Consider the following 18,816-nt stretch of genomic DNA (forward strand, 5'->3'; position numbering starts at 1 on the left):
CGGTAGTCGCCCCCCCCCCCCCCCCCGCCATTCTCTTCCAAAAATCAGCAAGTTTATTGACCAGGCATGGCAACTGAGGTACCAAGAGACTGTCAGATGACACCCATCAGCTTCCAAATGCAGCAGTCTGAAGAATAAGCTCCAGTCTTTCCCCACTGCATGGCCTGCAATAGAAACAGAACAGAAATACAGTCTGCATGTCTCAGGGCAGAGTATGCAGTTTTACAGAAAATTAAGCCTGCCTATTTTACTCCTAAACTTTTCCAGGAAAACTTACCAGTGCAGGGACCCCTCCTTTCTCCAAGACTGCAGCCTACTGTTCAGCAGTCAGCAGCACTTGTAAGGAACATCACTGTCAGAAGATGCCCTTTGTTCACAAGTCTAACCCCACAAAGAGTAGGTCTCAATCTGGTAAAGAAGCTATTGCCTTCCAACTGTGTGTTGGATAGGAGACACCATGGGAAAACATATACAACAGCATGGACATTTAATACAATGGGGCATAGCGGACAACATAAAAATCTGATGTCTAAGATCTGGTAACATTAATAATTATATTGCACATAACTGACTCATTTAATACAACTGGAATAGTCTCATAATTGTTACAGAAACTGTCTCCGGAGAACAATTGCAAACACCTATCAAGATCATCCTCATAAGTGAATGATGTTGGCAGCAATACAAATCGCCACCTACCAATGCAGCTTCTAAATCTGTTAGGGGAGTATACATCCTACTGCTGACAATAAAGGAACTGCTAAATGCAGTTAGGCTTTTTTATTATTTATTTGTTTCTCCCTAATTACACTTATTTCTATACAACAGTGATGGCAGTCCATCAGCATTTGTTCATTCACTAGAGCATTTCATGATGCCAAGTCAGGCTTAAAAATAGGCTCCTATGTGTTATGGAGCTCAGTTTGGATACTATTTCTTGCATAGAACATGAATGGCTATATGGATGAATTTATCTTACAGCTCTCTAGCTTGCTCTTTGTTTCCCAATGCACTAAAACTGCATCTGTAATCATGCAGTAGATTGCAGCAGGCTATTAAATGATCTGTTATACAGTTCAGCATCCCAGGCCAACTTCCATGTGCATGCAGGATGCTGAATGATACACCCTGACCAAAACTTCTGTTTAGTTCCTTTATATCTACGTGCTTACGGACACCAGCACTCTAGCTTGAACTCTGGCCCTAACACTCCTGGAGGGTCAAAACTCAGGCTTTCAGCAAGGCAGAATCTCACAGTTGGATTAAAAACACATTAAAGCCATTTTGGGGGTTGAGAAGAGGTTAAACTGTCTGCCTAGATACAGCTGCAACTAAGCAGCTCCACACCAGTGTGGTCACTGTGCTGTGACCTAAATTTAATTAAGAGGTACTTCCACAGGGACAAAGAGGCTCCTGAGGTACTGCTCTGTTAAAAGGCCACAGAGTCAGAAACTGGCAACAGTACTATGCAGATAATAGCCTTATCCCAAATTTCAGACTCATCTCCTGTTAGCAGCTGTCAAATGTCACTTGTACACACAGCACAGCCAGAAGGGCCATAAAGGAGTTTTCTCCATCAATTCAATGGCAGCTTAAGTGGTCTGTAGAAAGACAGGTCAGTTTAGGATGACAAGCCTCAAACTGGGAACAGGATGCTGATGAAGAAGTGACATTTGGAAGTAATAATTGTGTACATTTCTAGATTTGGGGTGAAAAGCTGCATTTTCTCCTTCCAGACCAACAAGAAACCTAGATGATTTCCTGACTTTCAAAGACAAGGCAATATATGAGCTCTACTTTTTGTGATGAGGCAGGAATCCTTCCTATTATATTACCATTCATTTCTGGGCTGGAGATTCAGACTCAGCACACCATGGCTAAGACCAGGACAGGTGCATGAATTACACTTTCTAATACATCCCACTTCTCTGAATCCAACTCCTGCCTCTCCAAGGACTGCTGTTCCTCTATTAACTGTCAATTTGCAACTACAATAGCATGACATTTCAAGGTAGCTCTACTGCAAATGCATTGACGCCGCTTGATTTCAAATTGATATACCTCAATTTGAGTCTATTTAAAAACTCTAAACAGCTGTCACCTAAAATTAACCCAATAACAAAAGTTGATAAAAACCCTAATATTGCCAACAAAACATCCCATGCCTTCTTTCTCCTGTGATTATTACTTTAATTCAGAAAGCTCTTTTTTCCTCACTTATCTTAGAATGATTAGGGAAGTGTCTTCACCTACACAGTAAGTATCAGTTCTACTACGATGCATCATACTATACGCTCCAAGAGCAAGAAACTAAGTGGTACACCCTTAAATGTGGTTTAAGATTGCCATACAGTTGCTGCAGAAACTGCACCCTCAAGAACTCTAAAATACATTTTGAGACCTGCCATGTAATGCTAATGGCAATATGAATCACTGCCTAATTAGGCAGCTTCTAACAAGCTGAAGAGACCAGCAGCCTTCTAGTATGGTCCCCTCTCTCCAACATACTCAACCTGCCAGATTGTTACTAAACACACATGCTAGTCTTCAAAGTTTGGTCTAAAAAACAGGTTAGTCAAAACAAATGCATCTATTCACAGCAGTACTGAATTCCATAGCCAATGCTTTCACAATCAAGGGGGGGTTGTATCTTTCATGTTATCTTTATTGTCCCTTGTTTAAGCATTTCAAAGCCATAACTAAAAGAAAAATAAATAGCTCAAACTATTTTCTTGTATTCATCAGTACAAGAACTTACTTGGTGGCTTTCAAAGTTACAGAGCTAGAATATATAGTAAGCAGAGAACATAGGCACCAGCTCTCACAAACTGATTAAGCAGAAAGCCCAGGTCCTGTAAAAAAGTGTTTGTGTTTGACATGTTCCAAACAGCCCCTGTAACAGGGATGGTTACTCAGTGTGTCAAGCTAAGCATCTTGAAGTCTCTAGGCCAAGGTTAAAATTCAGCTTTGGAATGAATACTCCTATGAAAATTCAACAGCTGGTCAGCCACCAGCAGGAGAATCATCAAACCTATCACTTTTCCTGTGTCTAAACAGTACAGTGCACTATGCCACCCACCACCTTTTCTGCACACTTCCTAAAATAGCTATGCTGTGACCAAACATTTGCTGATTGAAAGAGTATCCCTAACTGCGTCAGCACACTCTCCACAAATTGTGGAATTGTCTTTCACTGAACCATTGTATTCCAATTTCAGATGGTAATAAAGAGGAATCCTAAAATCCCCTAAACATAAATGTACTCTGTGCTCCAGCACCAGTAACATGTCTACCATAAAAGCAATAACATCCTACTATTAGATTTTAAAATGTAACTGAGTTTAGGACTAACTGCATTGCTTGAACCCATGAAATTAAGTTTGAGGCCTTGCCATTTATATTGGGTCAGAGCCTACCAGTACTTTCTCACTTTTACCCAAGTGTCAGAACTTGCTGAAGTACAAGAGATTATACAGATAATTTACACAGAAATCAGGGTAGCACTCACCTTATAAAAGGTGCAGCAAGTTCTCTAGAGGAAAAACTGCACATCCAACAAAAATTACCTTTATATGAGCAAATAACACTTGCAGCAATATAAGCATCTTCTCAGGTAGCCTCTAATCTGATAGGGGATTACATGAACTGCAACTGCTGATGGTTTGCTTTGTTTTCCTTTTCCCCAACTACAGTTATTACTATCAAGTTACTATACAAAATGCACAGCAATTCATAAATGATTGATGGCTACAGTAAGCTTTATAGAGCAAAATAGCAAACTGAATTATGCTGGTGATTTTAAAAGAAAGAACAAAAATTCCTATAAGTAAGGTGATCCTTCTGAATCACTTTAACATTGAAAATTGTTTCTCAAGGATGTTCCACTCAATAGCCTGAAGAGTCCCAGATATTAATGAAAAACAGGAATTGTTGAATATACACATATCTATAACTGACTTTGTGCTGCAAGACTTGTCCTATTTGTAAACAGCACATGTAACTAAATGGATACTGTGACAACAGGTTCTCAGTATGAAGAACAGCAGGGAACATACAGAAGTATTAAGCAATTAAACAGGACTGTGAACATGCACTCGCAACATACACATTGCTTAGGATTCAACATACCTGAAATGACAGCTTCAGGTAAGGAGGCTGACAAAGTGGCAGTTCTTGTCAGCGCTGTCACAGGATGAAGAAGTTCATTCCATCTTTTTCAAATCATTCATTCACTGCACAGAAAAAAACTACTGTAGTATAGGTGAAAACATGCAAGATACCAAAGGTTTTGCTATCAGTGGAAAGCGCAGTTATGATAAGAAAGGTGTTGAGGTTGGGCTGTATTTCCACAGAATCAAAAAACTTGAAGGTAACAAAACAAGCTAAGTTGACAATTTTTAATCAAGAGCAAGTTTGCTATCTACTAAAACCAGGCCAGAATTTCACCAGTAGAGGGGCTTTTTTTCAGTACAATGAAATCATCAGCCATGCTTTTATAAACAGAGACAAAACCAACAGTTCAGCTGCATATTTTTAAATGGAAGAGGAGCGGAAGAAGGCCACAGAATTTTTGTTGATAAAAAAGGTTACAGACAGAGAGTGTGCAGAGCTGGCAATGGTGAGAAAGGCAAAAAGAGACACCAAGGAAGGAAGACTGACTGAAAGAACAGAGAGAGTTGCAGCAACCAACAGTCAAAGGATTGGAGAGGTGCAACACCGATGTTGAAGGAAGAGGGGAAACAGACAGCTTATTTGGTTCCAGTTAATATTAAAGGTGGAGGAAGTACAAAGGGAGGTAAGCACAACTAGTGTGCAGATATTAGAGGCAGTACCTCCACAGCGAATGGCCTCCTGAGGGCAGCACAGCTATCTTGCACTTTCAGTCACCAAGTTTCAGGTTTTTCTGAGGCTTCACTGACCTCATCTGGAACTACCCAGGTCATTGAAATAGAATCTGAAAAAAAAAGAAGAAAACTTTAATGGAGAACAGATTGATGGCATTTCCTGGGGTTAACAGGGACACTCTACAGAAACAGTCACATAGGAAGAACCCAGAAACACAAAGCCTCCCAATTAACTGAACACAAGAGTAATTGCAAGAACAAAGCCACAAAGGACTCTGGACCATGCCTTTTCCCTTCTCTAGCAAGCCAAATGAAAGCTGGCTTAGAAGAAATAATGACAGAACTGTCTAGCAATTTTGGAAAGAACAGTTGGTAGAAATGAATAGAACTTCAAAAACTAAAATAAAAGAGGGCCTTCATCACCACAGCAGAGAAAAAAATAACCTTCAGGTCAGCAAGAGTACCTAGAATTGTATGGAAGCAAGGGGAGAACATAGTCACAGAGCTTATAAATCTAACTAATCAAGAATTGTATCTCACACTTCAAGCTTGCTTTTCAATCTCGCCTTGATTGCAAGAAAGAGCTTCTTTCTGCTTAGGTGCAATCTTCAAGACTTCAACATCGCATCTATTAGATCATTATGAACTCCAGGCTTGGTTCATGAAGAGTTCAGCTGAAAAGACAAAGTCAGTCCCCATGTTTTTAAAAGCATGGCTGATAATTTCATTGTACTAAACGCTTATTTATGCACAGCACAGGGCATCCGCTTTGTTACACAGCCCTGCTCAAATACTGCAGTGACTTGACTGAGGCATCTCTAAGGAAATGACTGAAGTCTCCTGCTACAGGTTATGGGGGCAGCTGTACTAGCTGTTAACTGAAGACACACCCAAACACATCTCTAAAATTATTGAAGAAATTCCTCTTTCCCATATTTTTGGCACAGTTATCTGAAAGCATGCCAGGCCATACAGTTCAAGAAACCAGAGATTCACAGGCACCATTTATAGCATCAGGCATACACTTGGCTCCTAATCCAGCTACCCCTCACCTGCAGCTATCCTTTAAACAGCTCACAGGTATATCCTTTGGTTTACACTTCATCTATTTTACATTCAACTGTTCAAGAAAAAGTGGTTCCTCTAAGCAGAAGCTACATTTAACTAAAGGCACTAAGAAAATATACTTCAATTCCAGACCAGTAAAGTACACAGTGTGGATGCACAGAGCCAATACATAATTAAAACTGCTACAGAAAAACCCGCTAAGGAAGAGTTTTAAAAAAATCAGAATAAGGAACTAAATTATATTACTGCTATACAGCGCAGGCTCAAGACCAGAAACACGGACACCACAGCGTGAACCTTTGCTAAACGGCAGCGCTCACCTCACTGAGGGAGCGCCCCCCCCGCTGCTGACCGCCCGAGGCCAACGGCCACCAACAGCAGCCCACAAACAGCTTTACCGAACTGAAAGACAAAACCCCCAGTCCCTCAGCAGAGACCCCAGCCCCCGCAACCACCAACCTGTACAACAAAAAAGTAAATTCCTACCCGCCCCCTCCCCCCCCCCGCGGGACTTGTACCCGCCCGTGACCGGGGAGGGAGGGGGGCACTTCCGATCCCCCGGAACCTTCTGGAAGGTGGGCGGTCCGGCGCCACTGCGCATGCCCCTGGGGCGCTGTAAAAAGGGGCGGGGCCCTCCCTCAGCGTGCAGCTTCGGTTCTGAGGCGAGCTGGCTGCCTGGGGAAGAAAACGACATTGCTTTGTTTGTTTGGCTGGGTGAGAGAAAACTTTCAGCAAGGGGCTTTTTAGCAAGAGCAGGGTCTGTCTATGCAGTTAATAAAGTCTCCTTTTTCTGTTTTGGGTCTTAGGGGTTTTTTGTGGTTTGCTTCCTCCTCCCCCCCCCCAAGTGTTATTTTTAGTTTTAAGAGTTCTGCCTCTTGTTTGAGGGGGTTTGGGTAGTGTGAATGAGGGAATGAAAAGTTATCCTGAGATAGTTAAGAGCACCTGGGCTGTGCTTAAATTAAGTGTAGCTGGGCTGGTTTCCTATAGAGGAGGACAAAGAAGAAGTGTTTTAAGATTGCCAAGGCAGGAAAATATTTCTTTGATATTCATATTAATTTGTAGTCATTATGTGCATAGTATGGATACTGGTGTCTTTATTGTTTTGCCTTGGTGATTTCTCTAATGTGTCTGGTATGTTTTCCTTTCAGATCTGAGATACGGGCTCTCCTTTCCTTTGTAAAAAAGGGAGAGCCCTGGTTGCTTCAAGACTGGTCAAGCTCAGGTGATAATCAACTGAGCAATCAGCTGGATAAGCAAATGGCTCATGCATGGGTTTACAAAACTAGCAGTGTATGCTGGCTTTATTGCTGTAAAAATGTAATTGCATTTTTTGTTTAGTGGGAGATGTCCCTTTTATATGGTAGTAAGTTTAGCAGGTGGAGCAGTTCAGATGGAGGAAAAAAGTGTATGTCTCAAGGTGAGCTGAACCTAATATGAGAGAAGAAAAATACAGATGATGGTGCTAATAAAAATAATGTGCTGGGGTTGTATGATGATATTGAGAATTAATAATGCAAAGTCAGGTAGAAGAGTGAAAGATATAAGGCTCTTATTGTCCATGAAAGAAAAAAGTAATCTGTTGCTGTTTTAACTGTATCAAATAAACATCAGGCTGTTTCATGTCCTTGTAGATGATTTTTGTCCATTTCAGTGCAATGGAGGAAAAAAAATTAACTTAGCATAAATGCAGAGAGAGGGGGAGCATGCAACCTTGGAGGATAATAAATAATTCTCACATTCTCTCACTTTTAGAGTTGCTGGAGATACAGAGTTTAATATCAAAACCTGGGAAAGAGGGTTGGAGAAAGTGAAAGTTCACTAAGGTGAAATCTCCTTAGACTAAGGCACTTAAATTGTTTACTGTCTTGTTTAGAAGATCATGAGTTCCAGTGCAGGCATAAGAGCTCTGTTCAAAGATTGGAAACTGGAATGTAACTAACTTTATCTGGGACATGAGGTAGGAAACTGAAATTAGCAAATATCAGGATACGGGTGGTGAAAAAAGTGTGTTCTAAGTATTATTAGAGATGGCAGCTATTCAAAACATGATTCTTGCAGTTCTGTGAACTTAACATGCCTGTTAAAGCCTGGCTTAACTTCCAGTTGTGTTGAGGGGTAAATTTTGCAAGAGGACTTAACTTATTTTGGTTCTTCAAGGGCAACCAAGTTGGTGAGGGGCCTGGAGCACAAGTCTTATGAGGAGCGGCTGAGGGGAGCTGGGCTGTTTAGTCTAGAGAAGAGGAGGCTGAGGGGAGACCTTATGGCTCTCTACAACTACCATGAGGGGGGTGCTGGTCTCTTCTGTCAGGTGGCTGGAGATGGGGAAAGAGGAAATGGCCTCAAGTTGAGGCAAGGGAGATTTAGGTTAGATATTAGGAAAAATTTTTTTACTGAGAGGGTTGTCAGACATTGGAATGGGCTGCCAAGGGAAGTGGTTGAGTCACCATCCCTGGAGATATTCAAAAAGTGAGTAGGTGGGGTACTTCAGGACATGGTTTAGTGGGCATGGTTGATGGTTGGACTTGATCTTGAAGGTCTTTTCCAACCTAAATGATTCTGTGATTGTAAGTTACAGGGTCATTGAGTCCCTTTGTGAAATAGCTTATGAAGTGGATTTTCTGTATGTGCTCTTAAGACCTACTTAGATAGGCCTGGAAATGAGATCAAAGGTTTTGCCATGACAGTAACTCTCTCTGTTCTCTATGTAGGCTGTAATTGGGGCTTATTTGGTGAAAGTTGAAAGTCTCTTGTTCTGATTTCAAAACATGCATTAAAATAAATAATGTATACCTGTCAGAAATGTAATACTTCCATAAGCCTCAGGTATTTGTGCCAAGCAACTAGCCTGTGTGCAGACTAACAGCATTATGCAGTGTAAGCAGTTGCTCTGTTGGAGAAGAGGCAACTGACATCTCAAAAATGGACTTTGCATTTAATTAACATATGCAAGTCAAGCTATACATCAAGTTGCAAAATCAATACAGCTTGTAGGACAAAAGGCTAGTACCATCATGCAGTTCTAGCCAGCAAGGAGACTCAAGTTTCATCTTAAAGGAGAGTTGCTTATTGCACATAATTGGGCTAATGTATATAAATCTGCAAAATATTGCCTACTTTTATTAGGCAGAAACTGCTTTAATTGGAAGGTAAAGTTTCAGCTGTAAAGAATTGAGAAGTGTACTAAAATAACAGGCTTGAATAGATGAAGCTCTTGTGTAACTGAGACATCACTTTCTGCCAAATAAATGAGTTCTATGCTGATGTGTTTCCCCTTTTTTGCAGTTGTCACTGCTGGGTGTGAGGCTTCTTTGGCTGTTTGTTGAAAGTTATATCCTGCAGCTTGTTGATCAGCTCTTCATCTGCCCGGAGATGCTGCTTTTAGAGTTGTGAGAGGAGTGACTGTGAAAAAGATGACTTCAATCTGCAGGACACTTGCTATTGAATGAGGTATGATAAATGCTGGGGATGGCTAGGGATGGGTGTCTACAGGGGTAAGAAATGGGACATGAAGTGCTCTATTGCAGGTTGTTTTGCTTTCATGAGCAGTGAATTCATAGGAACCAGCTGAATGCAAGGGGCATGCTATAAAGGATGTAAATGTATACAGGAAAGCTTTATTTTGTTGCTGATGTGTAGAGTTGATGGAGATCAAGGAAGCACAAAGGAAAGTCCTGTTGCTAATGGAACACATCACCTGAAAGTGTTTAGCTCCTAATAGTGCTGGTGACTGGAGCTCAGCTGAGAAGTGTTCTTACCAAGTAGTTAATTAACATTTTGTGCAGAGAATCTGGGAAGAGTATTAGCCCTTCAGGAAGGTGGTAGTTGAAGAGCTTAGTTACTGTTGCAGTTAACAGTATAACTGTATCTTTAGGCAAGAAGCACACTGATTTAAATTATGCTAGGGGTCATAGTTAGGATAGCTGTCCTTTAAGGGCTGTGCTCTTGAGAGGAAAATGAAACTAGATGTAAATGTGTGTACTGACTGTTCTGATCCCCAGAAATAAAATTAAATTACCTGGCTTTCTGTCAGGAATAGATTAGGTTGTAGTGGTGACTAAGAACGTATGGGACTTCTGACACCCCACAGACAAAAGGTTTTGCATGTGGAAGATTTCTTGTTTGATTCTTTGGGGTTTTTTTGCTTATGTAAAAGCATCTTGCCATCTGTGCAGCTCTGTTTTCAGCTGGCTGCTGTGGCCTTAGCCTGCTCCAGTGTGGGCAATGTGACAGAGCTGCTTTTCTTAGAACTTGGGAGTCTGAGTTTGGAGTTGCTTATCCCTCTTCGTTCTTGCTTCTTTCTTGTAAGTACTGAGCTGAGTGTTCCATGTAAATCTAGTAAAAAATAGTGAAGCTGTTCTTCTTTCTCTCCAGACTATTTGCATTGTTTTTACAAGTTATAAATTGGGAAATTTCTGAATGCTTGGCTTAACAGTGTATTCTTGTGTGTGTGATAAGCTTATGCCCTTGCTTTTCAGTTTACAGTTTGAATACAGATTAGTCAGTTCTGCAGAGCTTCTAATGAAGTCCTGGTCCTTCAGAGAACTTGAGAAGCATGCTGCATGTCACTTTCTGCTCCCTTTGTGATTGAAACTGCAGCAAATATGTAAAGATCTCTACAGAGATTCAGGGAACAGGCTGAAATGGTTGATAGAATGGCCTTTTCCTTGACACTGCCGCCTTGCAGTGAGGGAATTTAGGTTTTGTCACAAATAAGTGGTTGAAGTGCTTGCTGGATCTATGGCTCCTGGTGGAGAGTTGTGGCCTTTCTGGGATGTGGCTGTTACACCTTGGTTTTGTGCCTCAGGCTGTAGAACAATGAATGCTAAGACTTGCTGCTAGTTCAGGGGTTTTAAATGTGTGATTGGTAGGTGACTGACCACAAAATTGCATCTAGTACTAAATATTTGGAGACTTGGTGAGGTATCGTACAAATGATTTGATGTTGATCTTGCCACACATATTTAACAGGGCAATTACTGGGCAAGGTATAAACTGGAGAGCAGTTGCACCTATGTGGAAACCTTGTCTTAATACATACTCTTTTTCTTTATGCTTGCAGAGACAAGAACCAGTCTGCTGAGAAAGCTTGTAATGTACTGCAAGCCTAAGTGCTAGCAATGTTGAACTCTGTAGTTCAACAATTTTTTCCTCCATGTTAGTAGCTTTAATTACAAGTACCATACTATGATGGAAGACAGGCAATAGTCCTTATGTTTAGTCTCAGCTAGCTGTAGGAATTGAGTAAAACATGAGAAATACTGGCTATGATAATAAAGGACTGTCAAGTTCAAGCTGATGAATTTTTTTCTCATTCAGATTGCAGCCTTGGAGAGAGAGGGAAGCCTTTGGCTTGCCTCTTCTCCCTTTTTACTGTTTTGAATTAGAGTGGTTTCTTGGTTGTCTGTTTTTTTTAGTAGGGTAAGGATGTCACTGTGTTACTACATTAAGGTGTAGGCTAGAATGAAGGTTTTGAAGAGCAGGATACAAAGATCATAGGCATATGGTTGGGAGCCCAGAATCATCTGTCACACTGAAAGCATTTAACACTTGGTGTGCATACTGTGGAAGCTCTTGCTGGGAAGGAAAGCCAGCAAGGGGATACCTTCAGAAGGCTCCAAACAAAAGACTTCAGAGGGAATGTGTATTTTTTTTGACCTTTCAGATGCCCCATAAGAGTCAGAATTTAGGTGCTTGATTTTTAGAAACCAAGTTTTGATTGAAGTCCTTTAAGCAACAGTAAAGGATGGTGTGTTCATATTGCAGAATAGCAGATGTGAAGGAAACTACTTCATTGAGATGAATGTTGCATACAAGTGTGGTGTTTATTGACAAATTTTAATTGGCTTTTGAAGGACATGGTTATAGGTGTAGACCTACATTTTGTCCTTCAAGGCACTTCATAAGTAAATGCATATAACTATGGAGGCTCTATACCTTAAGGAGCCATAGTTTCAGTAAATGCACTGTATACTTTGTTCATCCGTGAATAGTAATTGAGTCCTGGACTGCATTTATAGTGCTGAGAGTATAATACAGCTACCATGATGTATAATAATGCTTAAGAGCTCCAGGGAGGCTCATTTACATCATAGTGAGGGAAATGGTCTTGCCAGGAATAAGAACTAAGAGGCTGGTATTGTGTGAATTACAAAATGGTTTTCAGGTGGGGAAAGTCTGAGTGAACTGAAGTTATGGAAGAAAAGGGTGTAAAGGCATTTAAAATGATTGTTAGAAAGATCAGTTGGCTTTTATTTCTCCTTTCACTGACTTGGAATAAGAGGGGGTCTCTTCCTCTGTAGACACTTGGAAGAGGCATTAAGTTAGCCTTTAGAGACCTGGGTGCTTGTTCTGTTTCTAAAGAACCTGACCATCTAGTTTTACTGAAGGGAAACCCAGATGTGTAACTCCAATGGGAAATGCAGATGTTTTCCAAGGCTCTTAATGTGGTCAGCTGGGAAGGAGGAATTTTGTGTGAGTTTGCATTGTCTAAGCACAGTTTTGGTTTGTACTTGTTCATTGCTTGGATGTCTGGTTTCTTTTGCACTGCTTTGATAATCTTGAGGAGTTTTAGTCTTGTCCTAGTTCAGATTTGGTGATAAAGGACTTGGCAGTCTTCACAGGCTCATTGATACTTTGCAGAGATGTTGATTGAAGTGTCAACTGGTGCCAGGTAGGTTATGGCAGAAAGGCAGGTTGGGGAAATAAGATGCACAAGCATTCAGTGATAGGCATGAAATACAGCATTAAAAAAAGCAAAGTCTTAACTTGCCAGTGTGGTATGATTTAGGCTTTCATGTTTTCTTGGTATTTATGCATTCATTTTTTCACCTGTGTCCTAGGCATTTTCTGAGAATAACTTGGTTTAGTTGCATCATTTGAGTATATTATTGTGGAGTGCTAGGGGACTTTGAGTTATCTGTCATATAGCAGATGTCAAATGCCAGTGAAGAGCAAATTCTCAGTGTATCTGATGGAGCACTCTGTGTAGATTAATCCACATCGTGTATCAATTTCCTCTGAACACAATGAAGGAGGGGTAGGAATGGATCAAACACTGGAACCTTGCCTCTTAAGAGGCTGGAAAAGATGAGGAAATGAGCTTAGAGATGAACTTTGTTTTGTCTTTCTGCATCAGTTTGCTACTGTACCTTTCATGAGTGGTGTTCCTTTGTAGAAGACTGAATACAGCTGTTTGGGTATGCATGTGCTGAGCCTGTTCATTCAACTGAAGTCAAAAAGATTAATCAGAAGTGTGTGCTGTTGCCTCTTGAGGTAATTTGAGAACAAAACAAAATCATGTTATTCTACCACCACTGCAAAGATGTGATTCCTTTCCCCTTCAGAGCAGAGGCTATTGGGCAATAGTGATAGGTGTTATCTGTTTAAGAGCTTTGTGGCTTCCTTTTGGATAGATGGACCATTTTTCCTGGGGTTTTTTTTGGCTTTTGGAAACTGTAAGACATCTGGGTCTTTTCCTGAACAACTTGCCATTCACTGTGCTTTCATCTGCTTTAATACAGGATGAAGTTTTTTCCACTGCTGTCCTGAGTATGAGGGGCCTCATTAGTGGCATAGTCCTCCTTCTGTATTGGAATGCAGAGTCACTTTCTAGAGAGACTTGTGTCCTTAGCTGAAGCATTTGAGTTCTGAACACTGTGAATGCTTTTGTTTATCTAAAGAGGTGCAAAACTTGGGTAGTTAAACCATCTTTAGGAAAGATTAAAGACAGTTGCATGCAGCTCCCTGTTTGTTCCTTCCAATTTCAGTGTAACAATACTGTAAAAAGGTTTTGTCACTTGCAGCAAGGCTATGAGATGGAGGGGAAACTCGAAGCAAAAGTGAAGATGTGTCCTTTTGGTGCAAAAGGAAATTGCTCTGTCTGAATAAGCTCATCTGCTTTGCACTAGCAAAAAGCTTTGCCTGAAACTCATGGGGAAAAACTTAGTGAATTGGAGTGGCTGTGTAAGAAGCTGCTTGGGGAGGAATGATACCCTGTAGAATAAGGGGCAATCTCAGAATGGCTACATCAGTTTTTCTTGAAATGAAGGTGTTTCCTTGTTGTTTGGGTGTATTAAAAAATGTATTTAATGAGTCTCTGGACATTATCCTATTGACCAGTCCATGATACTCCCCACACTACCATTGAGGTACTGTAAACTTATAACCACTTGTCACCTGAAATGTTGATGTAAGTGCAGAGGGCAGGAGCTGTTTTTTCCAAGTACTCCCAAGCTTCATTCAAAATTGGGAATCTAAGGGTGGGTATTTACAAATGCTAGTTTTCCAAGGCTCCTGGTGTAGTTGAAGTGACAAGCTCCTCTAGGAAATAATTTGCAACAGTCCTGACTTAGCTTCTGACTGCAGAGTTTGTGATGATTGGCTTCCTTAGCTGGAGTCAGCCTCTGTGAATGCTCCCAGAGGTGCGCTGAGCAGCTCTGAGTGTCTGGTCCATCATATTCATAAAGCATACTGAGATTCTGTGTAAAAGATGCTACTGAAAAGCTAAGTATTACTGTTGTCATAAAGTTGATGTTAGTACATCTGTGTGTCCTAGGGGAATGCACTGTGTGAGCATAAAGTGACTTGGTGGTTTTCCCACCCTTAAGACTGCAGCTTTTACAGCTGCACTATCCTTGTTTATAAAATATATTGATCCAGGGACATCATAATCTTGAGATATGACTTGTCTCATTAGCTAGCAACTGGAAGTTGCTGTAGCAATCTGGTAAATTAGTGTGAGTACAGGCAGAGGTATGAATTGCCATCTGGCCTGGCGAGTGTCTGATTCAAATGTTTATGTGGATGTGTCATGACAGAATACCATGTGCTTTAATCAGGCTTGCTGGCCCATATGCATTTAAACTTTCATGTGTGCTGACCATGTTTTACCTGGAAGAACCCCCAAATTTTCCATTAGCAGTATGCATTTGGTACTGAAGAGCAGCAATTTTTTGGAAAGAGCTGTTACCTGAAGCGTCTTGCAAATGAAAGACCATTAGGAAAAGGAGACTTGAGTTGACAAGTTGTGGGAGCAAAGCAGCAACTGAGAAACACCAGGAAGATACTTAAAGTCTTAACAAAATATTGTTGAGCTTTTTGGTGCTTCATTCCATGCTGTACTTCTGCAATGAGATTTTTGCTTGGTCAGGTGGGGACTTGTAAATGGCAGATGGTATTAGTTCCTGGCTTTCCTCTGCCCTTCATGACGGTTCCAGTTTCTGTTTGGTGGGGTAGTGTGTGTAGTGGTGGGAAGCTAGCAATTGTTTCCAGCAAAATCCTTTTGATATCAGTTGTATCTGTTGTGCCATATTGCTGTAGAAGTCTTTTCATGGTTGGAAAGCACAGATCTCAAATCTGAGCCACTGGAAAGCATTGACTGAGATTTTTTTAAGATGTTTAAATGTACCTGTGCATCACTGTGCAGGCAGTAGTCTCCTCTTGATTTCAGTGAATGGTGAAACCTTCAAAGTTGTAGTTCATCTGTTTCCTTTAGCAACAAAACCCCAGTAAAATATGGCCCAGAGTTTCATGCAGCTTGTCACACAGTGACAAGCTTTGAGATGCTCTGGTAGTCTCAAGATGGCTTCTAACCTCACTGAGAACAACAGGGTAGGACACGATTTGAGGCCTGCTTCTCTATGCAAGTATTCATTCTGACTCTAAAGATAACTGTCTGAATATAATCAGGTTCAGCAGTTCAACTGTTCTCCCATAAGGCCATTATTGGAAGGGAGGACAGAACTGGGCCCTTAGTAGTATTTGTTTGACTGTCATCTATTGCCTGACTTGTCAAAACTATCTACTGGAATCTAGACAATATGCAGCCCAATTGATGGCTTTACTGCAGATGCAAGGTCAGGGTCCCAAGATTTGTTTGTGTTGGCTGGCATAGGTGGTGGTGGGTGGCTAAGGCATCATAGCCTTAGATGATTTGAGAAAGCTCTGAGGTTAGTTACAGCCTTGCTCTTTAGGAAGAGATGGCTGAAAGATTCTGGCCTTGGTTCTTTGTAGCCCATGCTTGAACCAAGTGATTGTTATTTCCCATTGCAGTGATTGGATGCTTAAAGTGAGAGGTCGCTTTCTAATGCCTGCTGTTACAAAACAATTTCATGCTGTTGCTCTCCCCCTGATTGAAAGGGGGAGAAAGAGCAGGCTTAGGCTCACAGCTTGCCAAGGTGTTTAGCTCTTCACAGGCTGTAATTCAGCAGGTAGCCAGTCATGCAGTCACATGTGCAAATGCTCTAACAGCTTAGAGATACTTTAAGCATTTAGTCTTCTGTCTTGGAAGAAAAAAGAGGGGAGTTGTCCTAGCTAGAGCTGTCAATAGTGCTGAAGTCAACATGGGTCAAAAGCTAACAGGATTGCACAGTGTACTTCTGCAGTTTGTACTCTGCAAGTATAGCATTAATGGCTGCTTGCCAGCTGTGACACCCTGCCAGACAACTTGCATTACTGGTCCTGGTACATGCTATGACACATGCTAATGCCTGTAATGTTGCCTACAAAGGGCAACAAACAGTAGCTGCCTTGGGAAAAGGAGGTGGGAATGTGGAAGGTCTGCCAGAAAGAATGCACTGCTGACAACTCTGAATTGGCTGCTGAGATGAGTAGAATAACCCAGGTAATGTTACACAGAAATTGCTTGTCTTTTGTTTTAATGTGGGTTGCCATCTATGTAGAGGGACTGTGTAGGTTAAAAGGGTGCTCTTTCCACATCAGCTTTGTACTACTGTGAATTTGGATGCAAATTTTAAGATGGGGCAGAAATGATGATACTTAGGTGCCTCACGGGTGAAAAAGCTCAACTATTGCATCTTAACACCTCTCCAGCAGAGAGCCTGCTAGTGTCCTATACCTTTCTTAAGATTTATGGCATATTGTTAAGCTGGCTAGGAGAGCTAGTGCTGCTGTGGCAGCCAATTTCTGAAATGGGCTTCTGGTGTCAGGCTGGCACAGTGCTTATGCCTGTGGTAGATGGGGGGCCAAAATGAAATATTTCTTCTAGCTGACAAATGCCTGAATAAGCCAATCACTTTACAAGTGAACAGCAGAGTCATCAACATTGCCTTCCTACTGTACTTTGTTAATTGGGTTGTAGAAACATTCCATGATCTGCAAGGTCTGTTTTCCTACTTGGGTTCTTCGTCTTTCAGCTCCCTTTTCTGTATTCTTGTTTTGTGAAACTGTAATATGCTGTGATAACTTAGATCCCTTCTTTTGACCTGATCTCATGATGGCTAACTTGTTACAAGGATTTGCATGAGATGAAACTAGAAATTGCATTCTTCTACATTAATGTGGCCTTTTCGTAATTGTAACTAATTCATGGTTAAGGCTACAAGAGAATAACAAATTTCTGAAAATAATATTAAAGGGCTAGACAGCTTTGTATGAATATACCTTGCAACAGTTATGTATGAGCATCATAGAAGGGCTTTGCACACTTAACGTGGGGTTGGAAGTAACACCTAATTCCATAGTCCTTTTTTAAAATATTTTTTCTTGCATGAAATAGTGTTGATAATGTAAATTACAGGTGCACTTGCTCACCAGTAAGGTGAATAGTAGTAAATTGGATCCTTGTGCTCAGGAATAACATAGAATATAGAGGTGTAATGTATGACTAGGGTCAGAAGTGGTAAAAATGCATTGAATGTGGCTGATGTGCAACTCAAATGGACTGCTGCTTGTGTGTGCAGAAAGTTTGCCAGATGGTTTAAAACAGTGAATGTGTTTATGGAAGTACAGCAGCAGCTGGCAAAATGGGTGGTTTCTTCTCAGAGCAGTTCAATGCTACCTGTGATGTGGCAACAGACATGGTTGCAAAAGTGATGATGAGGCTCATCTGGGATCTAAAGCAGTCTGTGCCATGTAGTCTATCTTTGTTTGCTAGCAGCCAGGAAGAATGCTGTGTGAGACAGGTTAGTTTTGCAGCCATGCGAGAGGTGCCTGTACCTTATCTCTACTGTTTTTGTGCACCAAATCCATACTTTGTGCAAGTCTGTTGAAGTCTGATTCTGAACCAGGGATACATCTGGGTCTTTATTGGTCAGAAATTATGGATGTCATAGCCTGGCTTGCTTTGCTGTAGAGTTATGTAGCCCACAGCATGCTCCAGACACTGTTTTGATTATTGCTGGTGGTTTAAAGTTCAAGTCCTCTTAAATAGGTTGCTAGAGACAAGTTTTCTGTAGACTGTGTATGGCCTTCATATTTGTGCAGTGATCTTCATATTGCCTCTGGAGGATCAAAACATCACAAGGGAGTAAAAAAATGTGAGGGCTTTATTGTTTTTGAGGAAATATTCATTCTCCGCTGTGCTGGAGCAGACCTGGCTTAAGCCAAAGGTTCTCTTTGGGGCTTTGTATATACTCTTTTTAGATCTGAAGGAATTGATGAATGACTTGGGGTAGGGAGTGGTCTTGCAGAAAATAGCCAGCATTGCCTACTACATGCTGAAACGCATTCTCTCAAAATGTTGCAAGAACAAAAAATGCCAGTCTCCTTGTTAGCTAGGTCAAGTGATCACAAGTGGTTTCTAGATGTAAATGAAAAACTGCAGATGCTACACCTTCATTATTATTCACACAAACCTGTCTTTCCTTCTGCTCAACATTTAATGGTCCAGTAAGCAGGACAGTAGCATCCTAGGAAGAAGGCAGAGTCATCCCAGCCCTCCATTCTTTACGCTCTGTTGAAGTGTTCCTATTAATAGGCAGGACAAGGGCTCCTGTCCCAGTCTCTTGCTCTCTCATTAGCATGCTTTCAGTTTTTCAACAGAGCTGGCTGATGTGCTCATTGGACCTTGAAGGATTTGTTCCATGTCAGATGCAAGATGCAAGTATAAACACAAGATATGCCTTAAAGTTAGAGGGCTGTTATTGCAGGGATGATGGTGAAAAAT

Source organism: Haliaeetus leucocephalus, unplaced genomic scaffold (genome assembly GCF_000737465.1).
Source record: "Haliaeetus leucocephalus isolate CR32 unplaced genomic scaffold, Haliaeetus_leucocephalus-4.0 Scaffold773, whole genome shotgun sequence".
Taxonomy (NCBI): Eukaryota; Metazoa; Chordata; class Aves; order Accipitriformes; family Accipitridae; genus Haliaeetus; species Haliaeetus leucocephalus.